Source organism: Notamacropus eugenii, chromosome 1 (assembly GCF_028372415.1).
Source record: "Notamacropus eugenii isolate mMacEug1 chromosome 1, mMacEug1.pri_v2, whole genome shotgun sequence".
Lineage (NCBI taxonomy): Eukaryota > Metazoa > Chordata > Mammalia > Diprotodontia > Macropodidae > Notamacropus > Notamacropus eugenii.
The window spans coordinates 525,852,617-525,870,065 of record NC_092872.1 but is presented as its reverse complement, the minus strand read 5'-3'; positions in this window follow the sequence as shown (position 1 = coordinate 525,870,065).

The window sequence follows — 17,449 nt, the reverse complement described above, 5'->3', positions numbered from 1 at the left end:
GCTCTTACCCCCATGACTCTCAGTTGCTCAGATGAAGAGGCTAGATAGTCACAAATATCTTTTTGCTGACCTGAGCCTATCAGTTGATGACATGTCCATTCAGCTAACAGGTCCAAATTTTAGGAATCCACGATTCGATGCTGACTTCCATTGAACTCTTATGGAGTCGATGAACACCTAGTGGACAGAATCCCCAAATATCAGCCTCCCCGTTTCCACTGAACACATCAACATTCTTGAATATTCCACTAGTGGCGCCAAGTCCACTCTACTTCAGCTGAGTGAAAGCAGAATTTCTGGCTACTTTACAAGTTGTTGAGACATCCCTGCCTAGTCAGATGAGTAGAAAAAACAGGACAATGGGTCACAATTGTGAGATACCAATCAGGAAAACTTGGAATGGAACAAGGAGAGTAGCTGATCAGATTGATGATTATTTATCAACTGGTTGAAAAAAAGTTTCATTATTTTTCTGGAAACGTGTTTTCAGGTTGATTATTTTAATGGATCCAATAATGTAGATTAAAATATGACCATGCCTTCCTACTCCATGTGAATCTTGTTCATATCTTCTTATAAATCCTCTAAGAATGATCTACCCAACATAGTAGAGGCAAATTTTCATTTAGGTCTTCTAATATTTTGTGGGAACCAGTTCATTGGGCTGTCCATCTGTTATCCCTCACTCTTACTACATTTTTGAACCAATATCCTTTTCAATCAAGAACCAGCAAGATCTTTGTGACCCTAGGGAGACACTTAGCTCTCAGCATTCTAACCACATTTTCTAGGACTATTGGTTACAAAGAAGATGCAACCTGCATTGTTAGAGGGGTTTCCTTATCTGGGAGTTCACTGCATCATCAAAAATCATAAATTCAGTCCCTATCCCTTTTCATATCTTTCTTTAAAACAACTATTGATTGCCAAACATTATTTTTGACATGCTATAGCCTATGTGTAACCACCGTGCTTCTCGTTACCCTTGTGGTCATCTGTTATTTTGGATCTTCAAAAGCTATTATGTATTCTTTTATTCACAGCTATATAGATGGCATGAGAAGAGAAATGTTGGTATTAAAATATGGATTTTTACATTAAAGACAGTGAAATTTTTTAAAATGATAGAATGAGTCGTTCCCTAAATGAGAAATGGTCAAAGGATATAGACAGTTTTTAGATTAAAAAAATCAAAATAATTTATAGTCATATGAAAAAATACTCTAAATCCTTATTGATTAGGGAAATGAAAATTTAAACAACCTTGAGATATCATTTTGTACCTACTAGACTGGCTAAAAGGATTGAAAGGGCAAGTGACAAATGTTGGAAGGGATATGGAAAACTGAGTTACTAATTCATTGTGAACCAGTCCAACCATTCTGGAGAGCAAATTGGAATTCTACCCAAAGAATTATAAAACTACTTATACCATTTGATTCAGAAATATCACTACTAGGTCTATTTCCAAAGATTGTTAGGAAAAACGAATAAGAACCTATATGTTCTAAAATATTTATAGCAGCTCTCTTGTGGTGACAAAGAACTAGAAATTAAGAGGATGTCCATTAACTGGGGAATGGCCAAACACATTGTGGTGTATGATTGTGATGGAATACTGCTGTGCTATAAGAAATGATGAGCTCAATGATCTTAGAAAAACATGGATAGAGTTGCATGAAATAATGAAGGGTAAAATGAGCAGAACCAAGAGAATATTGTATACATCAACAGCAATGTTGTTTTAAGAATGACTTTGAGTGAATAAGTGATTTTGTCTGTTATAAATATCCCATGTGTGTGTTTGTCCATCGTTGCCAAAGAAGATCATGCCATCAGAGAAATGATGACATGACTTGCACTTGACCTTGTTTTGAGTGAGTGAGGGCTCTGCAGGTCACCAGCCTCACTTCTCCTCCAGAGCCATCTGGATCCAGTGACCAGATATTCATCAGGATGACTGGAGGTGACCCAGGATGAGGCAATTGAGATTAAGTGACTTGCCTAAGGTCACACAGCTAGTGAGTGTCAAGTGTCTGAGGTGAGATTTGAACTCAGGTCCTCCTGACTCCTGCACTGGTGCTCTATCCACTGCACCACCTAGCTATCAAATTAACTACAAAGGACATATGAAAGAAAATGCCATCTACTTCCAGAGAAAGAACTGATAAATAGAAGTATGTGTAGAATGATTTTACATGTATACGTATTTGTGTCTAATGGTAGCCATCTTTAGGGTCGGGGGGAAGGGAAGAAAAAAGGGAAAAAAAAGAAATATACATGATAACATACATTTAAAAGGAATACCAAGTTGTACATAACATTTGCAGTTTCATGTGCATTTATCATTTTTTTATTCTATTATGTTATGAAAGTACTTGTTTTATTCAACAAATGAAAAATTAAATGAAAAATTAAAAAATGATAGATAATGTTCAGTTATTAAGATACTTTATTATCTTTTTTGCCATATTTGACATTTAGAGCAAAATATTAATTTTCTGAATAACTTAGTCTACCTAATTCAACTGTAAGCACTCTGTCTTTCTGTCTCATCAGATTTAAAATCTGTCTCTCTGTCTCATCACTTTAAAAGTTTTTGTTTTAATTGCTAATATTTAGTTGATTTTTTAAAAAATGCCACAGTTACTTTCTCACAGTTGTATGTCTTTTCCTTTTCCCTCCCCTCCCTTTATGGTGAAGAAAAACAATAAAGCAAAACCATGATGCTATGATTGTGTCTGACAGAGTACACAATGTTCTGGGCTCATAGCCCTTCCACCTCTCAACTAGGAAGGGAGAAAGCATCTGTGTTCTGGAACTGATACTGGTACTGTCATTTAGTATAAGTTTAGCAGCCTTTTAATGTTGTTTTCAATTTACTTTACTTATTATGTTGTGACATTTACAGATGGTGTGTGACATTTCTGTGTACACCATGGGTCACTGCAGTAATGTTAAATAACCCATATCAGTTCATGTACTGCCTTCCTTGAGGTTAGGGAAAGGCAGTGTGTCACTAGTGGTTTGCAAATAAACTGGGACAAAAAATAATTAAGTTTATTGACATACAATAAACCTTGCAACTTTTAACATTAAAATACTTTTAATATTCAATATCATCCTTTTGATTCAGTTTCTTGTTTTGTATGGTTTAGCATTCAATTCACAACATTTTGACATCTATTCTTTAATTCTTCATTTTTAAATCCTACTTTTATCATGGTGACAATTGAGTAATTTTTACAAATAATCTATTTTTTCCCAAATTTGCCCTTCAATGAAGGTTTCCATTTTTCTTTTTTTAAAGCCTTTGCAAAGGCATATTTACTGAGAAAATATAGCAAAAAAGGGCAACTAGTGGCACAGTGGATAGAGCACTGGCCCTGGAGTCAGGAGTTAGAAGGACCTGAATTCAAATCTGGTCTGACACTTGGCTCTTATTAGCTGTGTGACCCTGGGCAAGTCACTTAACTCTGATTGCCTTGCAAAAAAAAGAAAGAAAGAAAAGAGAAAATATGGCATGTAAAACAGAAGTACAAAATAGAAGAACTCTCCAACCAGGGGTACACTCTCTCTTTAGTCCTTGAGGAAAGTAGGTTCAAACATAAAGAGGTTGCTACAAAGCTTTCACTACCCATCAAGTTCATTTCCAAATACCGCATAGATGATAGCTACACTTATTCCCTTGCTTGTGGAAAACAGTCTTGGTTGTTGAATACCTTAATTATTGACAAATCCTTGGCACTTCTTACTCAACTCATTTTCCAGAAACTTTGGTATGAACTCCAATTCCTGGGTATCTGACAGCTCACTCTTCCAAACTTTCAAAGTTTACATGGTCGTAGCCATCTCTGATACTCCTTTCCTTAAGTGGAAGAAATAATATGACAGAGTGACAGAGACAGAAACAAAGGCAGGACCATATGCCTGTGGCTTCCTGGTGATTCTGGGAGAGAGAAGATTCAAGGCTATTCTCTTATGCTGAGGTCCACAGCAGTTCAACCTCTTCACTTGAACGTAACCAGAGAGAGATCAAGTGTCCATAGGTTTTCATTTTATTCTTTTTTCAAAAAAAAAATTAATCTGTCCTTACCACAATTTTTTTTTCTTTCCTCAATGATCAAAAATTTGAAATAACAAATAAAGACCTTGATACATAGCTACATAGTCTGGCAAAATAAATCGTCACATTACCCATGTCTGAAAATGTATTTTTTTTATCATGTCTGTCAGGAGGCTAACGGACTGTTTCATTTTCATTCTTTGGTACTCAAGATTTATCGTTGTATTGTTTTTCTCTATAGTGTTATTATCATTTTATAAATTAATCTCCTAGTTTCCCACACTTCACTCTGCATTGGTTCAGAGAGGTCTTCCAGTTCAGAATTGTCCATTTAATCATTTCTTTTGACACAATAATATTCCATTACATTTATATACCACAACTTGCCTAGTCATTCCTCATTATAAGGACACTTCCTTAGTTTCCAATGTTTGGTTACCACTAAAATAGTTGCTATAAGTTGTGTGTGTGTGTGTCTGTGTGTGTGTGTGTGTGTGTGTGTGTCTGTGTGAAGATAGATCCTTTTCTTCTTTCTTTGATTTCTTTAAGGGTATATGCCTTGCAGTGGTAGACTGGGTCAAAGAATTAATAACAATTTAGTTGCACACTTTAATAACTTTGGGGGCATAATTCCAAGTTGCTTTATATAACAGCTAGATCAGTGCATAGTTTCACCAGTGGTAGAGCAGTGTACCAGTTTTCCACAGCCTCTCCAATATTTTCCTTTTTTGTCATCTTTGTCAATCTGATGAATGTGAGGTGAAAACAGCTACCTCTTCATATCCTTTCATCATTTCTTTATTGAAGAAAGGCCCATTGTCTTATAAATTTGAAGGATGTTGGATATACCTTTACCAGAGAAACTTGTTGCAAAGGTTTTTTCTTAGTTACCTGTTTCTTTTCTAATTCTAATTTTCTAATTCTAATCCTTTTCTAATTCTAATCTAATTCTAGATTTATTTGTTAAATTTTTTTATATCATCAAAATAGTCTATTTTATCTTGTGTGATCCTCTCTATCACTTGTTTAGTCATGAACTCTTCCCTTATTCATAGATCTGAAAGATAGTTTCTCCGTTGCTTGTCCATAGGCTTTAAATGGGATTCAAATCAGGTGTTTTCTCAGACCACTGGGGCATATTCATCTCCAATTTTTTGAATAAATTTCTTAACCTTTCATGATATGTGGTATGTTACAAGGTCATATCGTATCTTCCACCTTCTTTTGAGAATTTAATTCAAATTCAATTTCAATATTTCAACATATTTTTCAGAGTTCATCATTACTTTAATGGAAACAAAACGTCTACACCCATTGGAAATATAATTCTCAAAACACTTTTTAGGGTACTTATTTTGTGGCATACTGAAGAAGCATAAATCTTACAGGTGCACTTAAATTTCTGACATGGCTTGGTATAGCCTTGAATGAAAAAGTGATTTTGATCATCTTTTTTCCAGTTGTCAGTACTCCAGTCTTTGTATTGACTTACTTTATCACACACATGTTTTCTTTCATAACAATGGTTAGTTGGTGTTTTTTGACTGGTCTTCTTGATGTTCTTAACAACTCCTTCAGCTGTCAGATCCCTCTGAGGTCTTGCTTATTTTCTGAAGATTAGCTGATTTTGCAGCAATATATAGTTTGTCATTTCTTATTATTGTTTCATTTTCTAACAACTTTTCCTTTGGGCTTTAGTGTGATTGATCCTGTTTCATTTCTGACTTGAATGATCCTTGAAAAGATCACCTGTGGGCAATTGCTATCTTGAGTTCGAGGAGTAACCCTCTGAGGTTGTACTCCTAACACATGATGAACCCCCATAATAAAAAATAGTAACTACAAAAACATTTTGCTAAAACCTGTGGCAAAGTCTTCCATAAAAAACATACAGCATTTCTGGGAAGAATGGGCTTAAATTTAGCATGTAGTGGTAGTGAGGGATGAATATAGTATACACATGTGACATATGTAGGTGAAACATGTGTCAAAGGCAATTCACAACTCCTGTGATTATAGATCCTGGAAATAATTTCTCTCTTAACAGAATAGTTATGAAGATTCCCTTCATTGTAGCATCTCTGCTGGACTAGTTTCTCAGCTAGGTTTTCAGAGTCTCTCCATAGCTGACTATTTTCTTGGTTCTGTTTTATTTACTCTGTATTAGTACATGCAAATCTTGGGATCTTGGACCTTGGTGGTCATTCAGACCAAACTTTCATTTCACAGATGAGAAAACTGAGGCTCAGAGTGGATAAGTCACTTGTTGAAGGTCACTTAGGTAATTGTGACCTCTAAGTCTTTTCTTTTCTAGATCAATCATATCCTACAGTTTCCCCATGTTTCTTTGAATTCTTCATATCTATGTTTTTTGTACTTAATAGTATTTTTTTCAATTACATGTAAAGATAGTTTTTAGCATTCATTTTTGTAAGATTTTGAGTTCCAAATTTTTCTCCCTTCCCCCTTCCCAATACAAGTAAAATGATATAGATTATACACGTGTAATCATGTTAAATATATTTCCACACTGTGTTCATCCTTCATTGCTGAAGAAGACCTTGCCATCAGAGAAATAATGATATGACTTGCACTTGACTTTGTTTTGAGTAAGGGAGGGCTGTGCAGCTCACCAGCCTCACTTTCCCTCCAGAGCCATCTGAATCTAGTGACCAAATATTCATCAGGATAGAGATGACCCAGGATGAGGCACTTGGGGTTAAGGACTTGCCCAAGGTCACTCAGCTAGTGAGTGTCAAGTGTTTGAGGTGAAATTTGAACTCAGGTCCTCCTGATTCCTGTACTGGTGCTCTATCCACTGTACCACCTAGCTGCCCCTATTTCCACATTAGTCATGTTGTGAAGGAAGAATCAGAACAAAAAGGAATAATTATGAGAAAGAAAAAACAAAAAAAAATATGCTGTGATCAGCCTTCAGATTCCATAGTTCCTTTTCTGGATGTGGTTAGCATTTTCCATCATGCGTCTTTTGGAATTGTTCTGGATCATTGTATTGCTGAGAAGAGCTAAGTCTATTATGGTGACTATTGCTGTGTACAATGTTCTCCTGGTTCTGTTCACTTTGATCAGCATCAGTTCATGTAAGTCTTTTCAGGTTTTTCTGAAATCCACCCGCTCATCATTTCTTGTGGCACAATGGTATTCCATTACATTTATATACCCCAACTTGTTCAGTCATTCCCCAGTTGTTGAGCATCCCCTCAGTTTTCAGTTCATTGCTACCACAAAAAGAGCTGCTACAAATATTTTTGTAGGACATGTGGGTCCTTTTCCCATTTTTATGATCTTTTTGAGATATAGACCTAGTAGTGGTATTGCTGCATCAAAGGGTAGGCACAGTTTTGTAGCCCTTTGGGCATACATATCTACCATTTCTTATAGTGTGGTAATCCATTTCATTCCCATGCCACAATTTATTTATCCACTCCAGTCTATTGTTTCCTATTTTCATTCCAGTTTTTTGTTGTCACAGAAAGTGCTGCTACGAATATTTTCATACACCTGGGCATTTATTTGTTTCCTTAGGCCAATAAGCCTGGTAATGGGATCATTGGTTAAACAGATATGAACCATTGGTTACCTTTTCTTGAATAACTCTAAATTATTCTCCAGAAATATTAGGTCAATTAGGCTCTTAAAGGCAGGAACCTTGTCTTATACTTCTCTGTATACTCTGTAGTATCTAGTCCATAAATAACTTTAAGATAAGGAAATGTAGGAAATTATCACAATAAAAGTGTGAATAAGGTAATAGGGGAGTACAGAAAAAAATCACTCCTGTCTGATATTGATCAGAAAATGCTTTATCAATCAACAATTAATTAACAAGCATTTATTGAACACCTACTATGTGCCAGGCACTGGGGATACAAGTACAAAGAATGAAATGATCCCTTCTTGAAAAGAGTTTTCATTCATCATTGTCTTTTATGGGGGAATTGTCTTAAGTAACTAAGAGGCAGAGAAAACATATTAACGTGGTTCTGTAGAACAAACGAGTTTTGTTCTGAAAGGAATAAGAGGAAGGGGTGGAGAGAAGGAATAAGAAATTATTAAGTGCCAAATATGAGTCTGGCATTATGCTAACCATTTTACAAATTAAAAAAAGAATTGATCCTCAAAACTATCCTGTGAGCTAGATGATATCATTTTACAATTGAGGGAACTGAGGCAGAAAGAGGTTAAATGACTTGCTTAAAGAATTGGGAAATTGAGAGGATACCCATAATTGAAGGATGGCTGAACAAGTTGTGGTATATGGTTATAATGGGATACTACTCTGCAATGAGAAAGGATGAGCAGGTAGATTTCAGAAAAACCTGGAAAGACTTAAATGAACTGATACAAAGTGAAGTAACAGAACCAAGAGAACATTGTACACAGTAATAACAACATTGGACAAGGGTTAACTGTGAATGACAGCTATTTTCAGTAATACAATGATCTAAGACAATTTCAAAGGACTTATGATGGAAAATGCTATCTGCTGCTACAGAAAGAACTGAGGGAGTCTGAATGCAGATTGAAACATACTATTTTTTATTTTGTGTATTTTTTTGTGTTTTTTTCTCCCTTTAGGCCTGTGTCTTCTTTTACAACATGACTCATATGGTAGTATGCTTTGCATAATTGAACATGTACAACCTATATTCAATTGCTTATTGTCTTAGGAAAGGGGGAAGAGAGGGAGGGAAAGAGAAAATTTGGAACTCAAAATTTTATTTAAAAAAATGAATGTTAAAAATTGTCTTTACGTGTAATAAAAATATTATTAAAATAAAATGAATGTTAAAATTGTCTTTACTTGTAACTGGGCAAAATAAAGTATTATTTTTTTAAAAAAAGAAAGAAAACAAAAAAAAGACTTGCTTAGGGTCACATAGCTATTAAGAGTCTGAAGTAGTATTTGAATTCAGGTCTTCCTGACTCTAGGTTCAGAAGTCTATCCATTTTGCTACCTAGCTACAGAAACAAGTGAAGGAGAGAATAATATTTGAAGATGCTTAGACAAGTGTTTTGTATTAGATTTTGGTTTTGTTCTTGAATATTAGCCCCTTATGGGGTCAATACCAGTGTATTAGCTAAGCATTCAAACTATGCTTCAGAGAGTACAACTCTGATGAGCTGCCTATGTTGTTCGAATGCAAAATGTATGCTTGCCAAAAAGACTCTTTTATGGAGAACTTGCATGGGGCAGGCAATCACATGATGGTCAGAAGAAGTGATACAAGGACACTCTCAAAGTCTATCTCAAGAACTTTGGATTTGACTATGGGACTTGGGAGACACTGACACAGGGGTGTTCAACATGGTGTGCCCACATCAGAAAAGGTGCTGTGATCTATGAGCAAAGCAGAATGAAACAGCACAAAGGAAAGGTAGGATGTGCAAATTTGAAGTAACCACCCCAAATGTTCACATGGACAATCTGTGGCCAATCTGTGCAGAGCATTCCAAGCTCATATTAGTCTGATCAGCTACAGTCACACACATTGAAACTTCACTCTATCATGCTGATGTCATTTTGGTCCTCTTCCAGAACAAAGGACAACCACCACCACCACCACCCTTAGCCCGTTATGGGGTTAATACCAGTGTAAATACTAGTTTGGATCACTACAGCTATAATCAAGAGTCAGCCCTGGTAGAGGAGAAAGTATCCCAGACTTTAGATCAGAAGGCATATGTTCTGGTCCCCCTTTTGCCATTGGCATGCTTGATGAGTGGCCCTGGATAAGTTTCTTAACCACTTTATGAATTCATTTCTTCACCTATAATATTAGGACTTAGATGGCATCATGTCTAAGGCCCTTACCTGCTCTTCAGTTCTTTTCTCATGGTTTAACTAGGTCAGTCCATTCCCCACCTACTTCATGGCAGTGAAAAGTATTATTGAGCTGAGAAGGTCTGTTAAGCCTTTGGGAAACAAGGCCAAGGAATCAGCATTGAGTGCAAATGTTAGGGTTGAGCTGGCGCTCTGACGTGGGGATTAGCAGCTGGATAATATTGTTTATCTGTTCATGATTCACAAATATTAGGAGGCACCAGAGCTCTCCTGAGGCCAGACCCTTGAAAACTTTAATACTGACTCAGTTAATTAAAGTATCTAAGCTGGAGATTTCCTTGAGCTGCAGCCCAGGCTACCTCTACCTCTGTGGGTTCCTCCTATGTCAGGACTTACTTTACCTTGACCTAAAATACTGTAGTCTGAGGACCCATGGGGATTCTGAGACTCTTTTGGGGGGGGGGTCCATGAAGTTAAAACCATTTTTATATAAGATATTTTGATTTGAAATATGGCAAATATAGATATAAACTATGTATAAGAAAGTTCTTGGGGGAGTGTTCTTGACCATTTTAAAGTGTGTAAAGGAGACTTGATGCCAACAAGGTGGAGACTGCTGACTTAGAACTCTTGACATCTGTAAATCCATGATTCTTTCAAAAAGAGTTGAACTAGGGCAATACCTTTCTCATTGTATAGAGGCAATATGACATAATGGATAGTATTAAAAAAGAAGTCAGGAAGACCTGGGTTCAAATCTTGCTTCTGACACTGACCAGCTTTGTGTTCATGGGCAAGTCAATTTCCCCAATACAAGCTTCAGTTTCTTCATCTATAAAGTGGGGGAAGTAATAAAAGTAGTCCCTCGCTCACAGAGTTGCCATGAAACTCAAATGCAGTAATGTAGGTAAAGGGTTTTGCAGACTTTAAAGCACTATAGAAACGTTCATCAATATTGTTATTGTAGCAGCCCTGTCATGTAGAGTGAAGAGACATGGGCCTGGTGGGAACTAAGAAGAAATGTACAATAGGAAGAGTGTAAAAGAGGCCCAGGAAAGAGGTGCTACTGACTCGAGGTCTCAAGGAAAGTCAGCTAGACACAAGGACAGCATGGCAGTGGGAGAGACGACCTTGGTGGTACCAACTATTGGCTTCACTCATCCTGGTCTATGGGAGATGAACTGGCCCCAATGAAAAGAAATTAGAAGTCCCTGCTTCTGAAGGACCCTGGATGGAAATTCAGAGACCCTCGAATTCTAGTTCCCTATGCCCAAAGAGCTATAAAACTGTGCATACCCTTTGACTCAGCAATGCCACTTCTAGATCATAAAAATGGGAAAAGAACCCACATGTACAAAAATACTTGTAGCAGCTTTTTGCACTGGCACAGAATTGGAAATTCAGGGGATGTCCATCAATTGAGAAATGGCTGAACAAGTTGTGGCACATGAATGTAATGGACTACTATTGTTCCATGAGAAAAGATGAGCAGGCAGATTTTAGAAAAACCTGGAAAGATTTGCATGAACTGATGCTGAGTGAAGTGAGTAGAACCAGGAGAATGCTGTACATAGTAACAGCCACTTCTGACTAACTTTGATAGACTCAGCTCTTCTCAGCAATGCAAGGATCTAAATCCAAAAGATTCATGATGGAAAATGCTGTCCACATCCACAAAAAGCACTATGGAGTCTGAATGCAGATCAAAACATATCATTTTCACTTTTTAAATTTTTTTGTTTTTTCTTTCTTGTGGTTTTTCCCTTTTGTTCACATTTTTCCTTTACAACATGGCTAATGTGAAAATATGTTTAATATGAATGTACATGTATAGCCTATATCAGATTGCATGCAATCTTGGGGAGGGGGGAAGGAAGGGAGGAGGAGAGAATTTGAAACTCAAAATCTTATGTAAGTGAATGTTGAAAACTAAAACTAAAAAATTAAATACATGCACAAAAAGAGTTCTAGTTCCCATTGAAACTGGGGTTTAAGCTCTATCCTGGGAGAGGTCTCAGATCCCAAGTTCCTGAGTCTTCATCTAAAGGCTCTCCCAGATGTGTGCATTAGACATCACTTGCAATACTTTCTGAGAACCACAGAGAATTTGGAAATTCTCTATTTGTCTTCAATACCTTGCAAACTTGTGTTGTACTGCCTATGCTCCTTAGCCTGTTTCCAGAAGGAGCCACTATGGGGGCCAAACAAACCAAACTGTACTTTTCCTTATACTCATGAAGAAGCTAGGTGTCGAAGTATATTGAATGCTGGATCTGGAGTCAGAAGATCTGAGTTCAAATCTACCTTCTGACACTTAATGGTTATGTGACATTGGATCATTCACTTAAACTCTGCCTCATTTTCCTCAACTGTAAAATGGGCATCACACTGCACTTCCTTCACAGCAATGTTGTGAGGATTCAATGACATAACATTTGTAAAGCACATGGCACAGTTCTTCGCCCATGGTAGGCACTTAATAATTACTTCTTGTCTTCCTTCTTTCTTACATTCCTAGTAGCGTATGAAACACCTGAGAATTCCCTTGAAGAAGCTGTAGTAGATATTTTGCTATATATTGTTTTTATGCCAAGAGTAAAACAATATATATAGTATCTAAGCATACTTTGTCTGTTTCTTTTGACAGATAACTATTATGCCAAGGATAGAATCAAAGTTCAATGAAATATAGAACTTTGTGGTAGGATAGGGACTCAGAACTGATTCTGTTGGATAAATTACACAATAATTCCCATCCTTTATGCAGTGACTTGACTTATCAGTCCAGAAGGGGGTGAAGGTAGGAGATAGGTATACTTTCTAAGAACCACAGAGAGCTTGGAAATTCCCTGTTTTTCTTCAGTCTTTGTGATAGAGTCCTGTAACTTCCAAAGTGAGAGTGAGACTCAAAAACTGATTATTATCATTGCATAGAATTAGTTTAGGGACTAGCAGCACTCCTCTGATACTTAAAGTATTGTAATAATACACAGTCTGACCTCCTGTATTGTTATTTAGCAAGCTACCCAGTTCTTTGTGAATAAACTGGCACATTCTTGTAAGCCCCTCAACAACTAGGGAAGAATGCATTGAAGAGAGTTGCACAAATTGATGCTGGGGGCATTGAAAGGATACTAGGAAGGTTTTAGATGGGAGCCCTATGACCTATGTAGCATTAGTCGTAAGCACTTTTCTCCAGAAAAGGGAAAAAGTCCGGAGTAAGGGGAGATGTCCTGTATGAGGAAAATGAGTCTATCCTGGGTGATTTGAGCCATCATATTAAAACGCATTGGAGCTGTCATCTGATATCATGGGACATCCTTAGTGGAAGAGACTCCTATTTTGGCAATTTAGGATTAGGAAAGAGACTGCTAAGTAAATCATAAGTCATCATTTGGCTCAGAAGGTCTAAATTCTCCTGCAAAGTATCCCTTGATGCCTAGAAACTTCACTAAACAGGAGACAGTTCTGGGGGTAGCAGGAATAGGAAATAATGTCATCATTCCAGGAGATGGACCTGTGAGAAGTAGAATAGAAAGCAAAGAGAGCCATACTGCAGACATCATTGAAACAATCCCCCAAGGACATAATCTCAGCCACTGGATCAAGGCATAGCAAACTACAAAATTGCTACTAGGAAGTATCCTAGGCCTCTTCCTGAACCAAACCTATCCCAGGGACTGTAAGAGACATAGGAAATGTCCCCAGTGAATCTCTGAGTAATATTATCATTGTTTTATAATCAGTCATTCATTTTTTCCTTTATTCAAACATTCTTGAGCTGCTGGTGATGAAGGCATGGTGAGGAATATGAAGATAAATGTTGAACATCTCCACATTCAAGTATTCAAAGGGATGTCACATGGAAGAAGTAGAATTGTTCATCTGGTCACAAGGAGATGTAATTAGGAGCAAAGGTTAGGAGAAGCAGAGAGGATAATAATGCCCGTGAAAGGTACAGGGAATGGCAGGGCAGGGCTAGGAGTGAGAGGAGCTGAGAACAGGAAGTGACATGACAGTTTTGGGAGCAGGGAGATGCCATGCTTGAGGTCAGAGAGAGTGATGCCCTAGTGATGGTGAGAGAAGGCTTCTTACTAGTTTACCATCAAATTGCTAGTTCACTAACCCTGCTCTATCATAGATAAGCTGCAGGAAGAAAGGATGGAGGGAAGGAGGAATGGAAGGAAAGAGGGAGGGATGAATGAAGAAAGGAAGAATGGCTAGATGGAAGAGACAGGGACCATTCCTCCCTTTTCTTATTATTAGGAGACATCTTATTTTCTAGGGCTAAAACCCAGCAAGCAAACTGTACCCTGAGCTTGACATAACAACAGTCCTTTGTGCTCATGCTCTGGATGAACTCCACTGGAACTAAATAAAAAAACTGGCTCAAATCAGCCCTAGGTGGTATTTGAACTTCAGCAAGCATCTGCTGTTGTCATGAAGCCCTGCCATGAATAGACTTTTTGTCACCAGGCAAACTTGCCAGATTCCTGCCCTTATATCTCATCGCTGCTGTTACACCTCATTGCTGCCATACACCACTCTGCTTGATTCTTTTTTTGGGAGGGGAGAATTTTATTTTATTTTTAAACTTATTTTGTATTTTATTTTTTCCCAGATACATGTAAAAACAATTTCTAACATTCATTTTAAAACTTTGAGTTCCAAATTCTCTCTTCCTCCCTTCCCACCCCCACTGTACCCTCATTGAGAAGGCAAAAAATTCTATATAGGTTATACATGTGTAGTCATGCAAAACATTTCCATATTAGTCACATCATGAAAGAAAACAGAACAAAAAACAACCAAGAAAAATAAAGCAAAAAAAAATATGCTTCATTCTGTATTCAGATACCATAAGTTCTTTCTTTGGGGATGGATAGCATTTTTCATCATAAGTCCTTCAGAGTTGTCTTGGGTCATTGTAATGCTGGCAACGACTAAGTCATTTACAGCTGATCATCTTACAATATTGTTGTTACTTTGTACACAGTACATTTTGCTTTGCACCAGTTCATGTAGTCTTTCCAGGTTTTCCTGAAAGCATCTTGTTAATCACTTCTTGTAGCATAATAGTATTCCATCATAATCACATACCACAATTTGTTCAGCCCTTCCCCAAACTGATGGGTGTCCCCTTAATTTCCAATTCTTTGCTCACAGAAAAGAGCCACCATAAATATTTTTGTACATATAAGTTCTTTTCCTTTTTTTATCTTTTTATTTTGGGATGTAGACCTAGAGGTGGTAGTGCTAGGTCAAAGGACATGAATGGTTTTATAACCCTTTGGGTATAGTTCCAAATTGCTCTACAGAATCATTGAATCAGTTCACGACTCCACCATTAATGTCTCACTTTTTCCCCCACACCCCTCCAACATTTGTTATATCCCTTTTATGTCCTGTTAGCCAAACTAATAAGTATGAGGCAGTATCTTAGAATTTCTTTAATTTACATTTCTCCAATCAATAGTGAGTTGGAGCATTTTTCATATGACTGTATATAGTTCTGATTACTTTATCTGAAAGTTGGTCCTATCTTTTGATCATTAATCAACTGGGGAATGGCTCTTATTTTTATAAATTTGACTCAGTTCTCTACATGTTTGAGAAATGAGGCCTTTGTCAGAGAAACTTGCTCCAAAAAATTTTTCAGTTACTATTGCTGACTGTATTTCTCTCCATCCTATCCTCTGACCATTTATTCTATTTTCTCTCTCTTTTCACCTTGTACTTTCTCAAAAGTGTTTTGCTTCTGATTACTCCCTCCCCCAATCTGCCCTCCATTCCATCACATAATACATACCCCTTCTTTTATCCCCTTCCTCTCCTATTTTCCTGTAGGGTAAAAAGATAGATTTCTATATCCAATTAAGTGAGTATGTTATTCTCTCTTTGAGCCAATTCTGATGAGAGTAAGGTACACTCACTCCCCCTCACCTCCCTGCCCTTCCCCTCTACTGTAAAAGCTTTTTCTTGCATTTTTATGTGAGATAATTTACCCCATTCTACCTCTCCCTTTCCCTCTCTCAATGCATTTCTCTCTCACCCCTTAATTTTTTTTAGATATCATCCCTTCACATTCAACTCATACCTGTGCCCATTATCTATATATACACTCCTAACTGCTCAAATAAGAAAGTTTTTATGAGTTACAAGTATCATCTTCCCATGTAGGAATATAAATTATATAACCTTGTTAAGTCCATTATATTTCTCTTTCCTGTTTACTTTTTATGTTTCTCTTGAGTCTTGCATTTGAAAGTCAAATGTTCTTTTCAACTCTGGTCTTTTCATCAAAAATGCTTGAAAGTTCTCTATTTCATTGAATATACATTTTTTTTCATGAAGGATTATACTCAGTTTTTCTGAATAGGTGATTCTTGGTTTTAATCACAGCCCCTTTTTCCTCCAGAATATCATTCCATGCCTTCCAGTCCTTTAATGTAGAAGCTACCATATCTTGTGTTATCCTGACTGTAGCTCCATGACACTCACATGGTTTCTTTCTGACTGCTTGCAATAGTTTCTTCTTGATCTGGGAGCTCTAGAATTTGATTATAATATTTTTTGGGAGTTTTTATTTTGGGATCTCTTTCAGGAGGTGATCAGTTCATTCTTTCAATTTCTATTTTACCCTCTGTTTCTGGAATATTAGGTCAGTTTTCCTTGATAACTTCTTTTAAAAAATATATACAATTTATTTTTCAGTTCTTAACATTCACTTCTATAAGAATTTGAATTCAAAATTTTCTCCCCATTTCTCCCAGAGGCCAGTCCCAGGACAGCATGCACCTCATCCACTACTTCCTCCAGTGTATCCTCCCTTCTATTATTTACCCTTCTTCCATACCCCTTCCTCTCTATCTTCCTGTAGGGCAAAATTGAATTCTATACTCCATTGACTGTATAGCTTAATTTCCAGTTGCATGCTGAAACAATTTTTGAACATTCATTCTTAAAGCTTCGAGTTCCATATTCTCTCCCTCCCTCCCCACCCATCCTTATTGAGAAAACAAGCAATTCAATATAGGTCATACATGTGTAACAATGCAAAGCACTTCCATAATAGTTATGTTGTGAAAGACTAATCACTTTTCCCTCTGTCCTATCCTGCCCTTCATTTATTCTATTCTCTCCCTTGACCTGTCCTCCCACAATAGTGTTTGCTTCTGATTATCCCTTTCCCCAATTTGCTGTCCCTTCTATTGTCTTCCTTCTATCCCCTTTGCCTCCCTGTAGGGTAAAATAGATTTCCATATCCAATTGAGTTTGTGTTATTCCCTCCTTAAGCCAAATCCCATGAGAGTAAGACTCAATTATTTCCTTTCATCTCCCCGCCTTCCCTTCCATTGTAAAAGCTCTTTCTTCCCTCTTTTATGTGAGATGATTTGCTACATTCTACTTCTCCCTTTGTTTTACTCCTAGTACATTCCATTCAGCAATGAATTTTATTTTTTTAGGTGTTCTCCCTTCATATTCAGCTCATCCGGTGCCCTCTGTCTATATATGTATATATATATATATACATATATATATATACATATATATGTATATATATATATACATACACA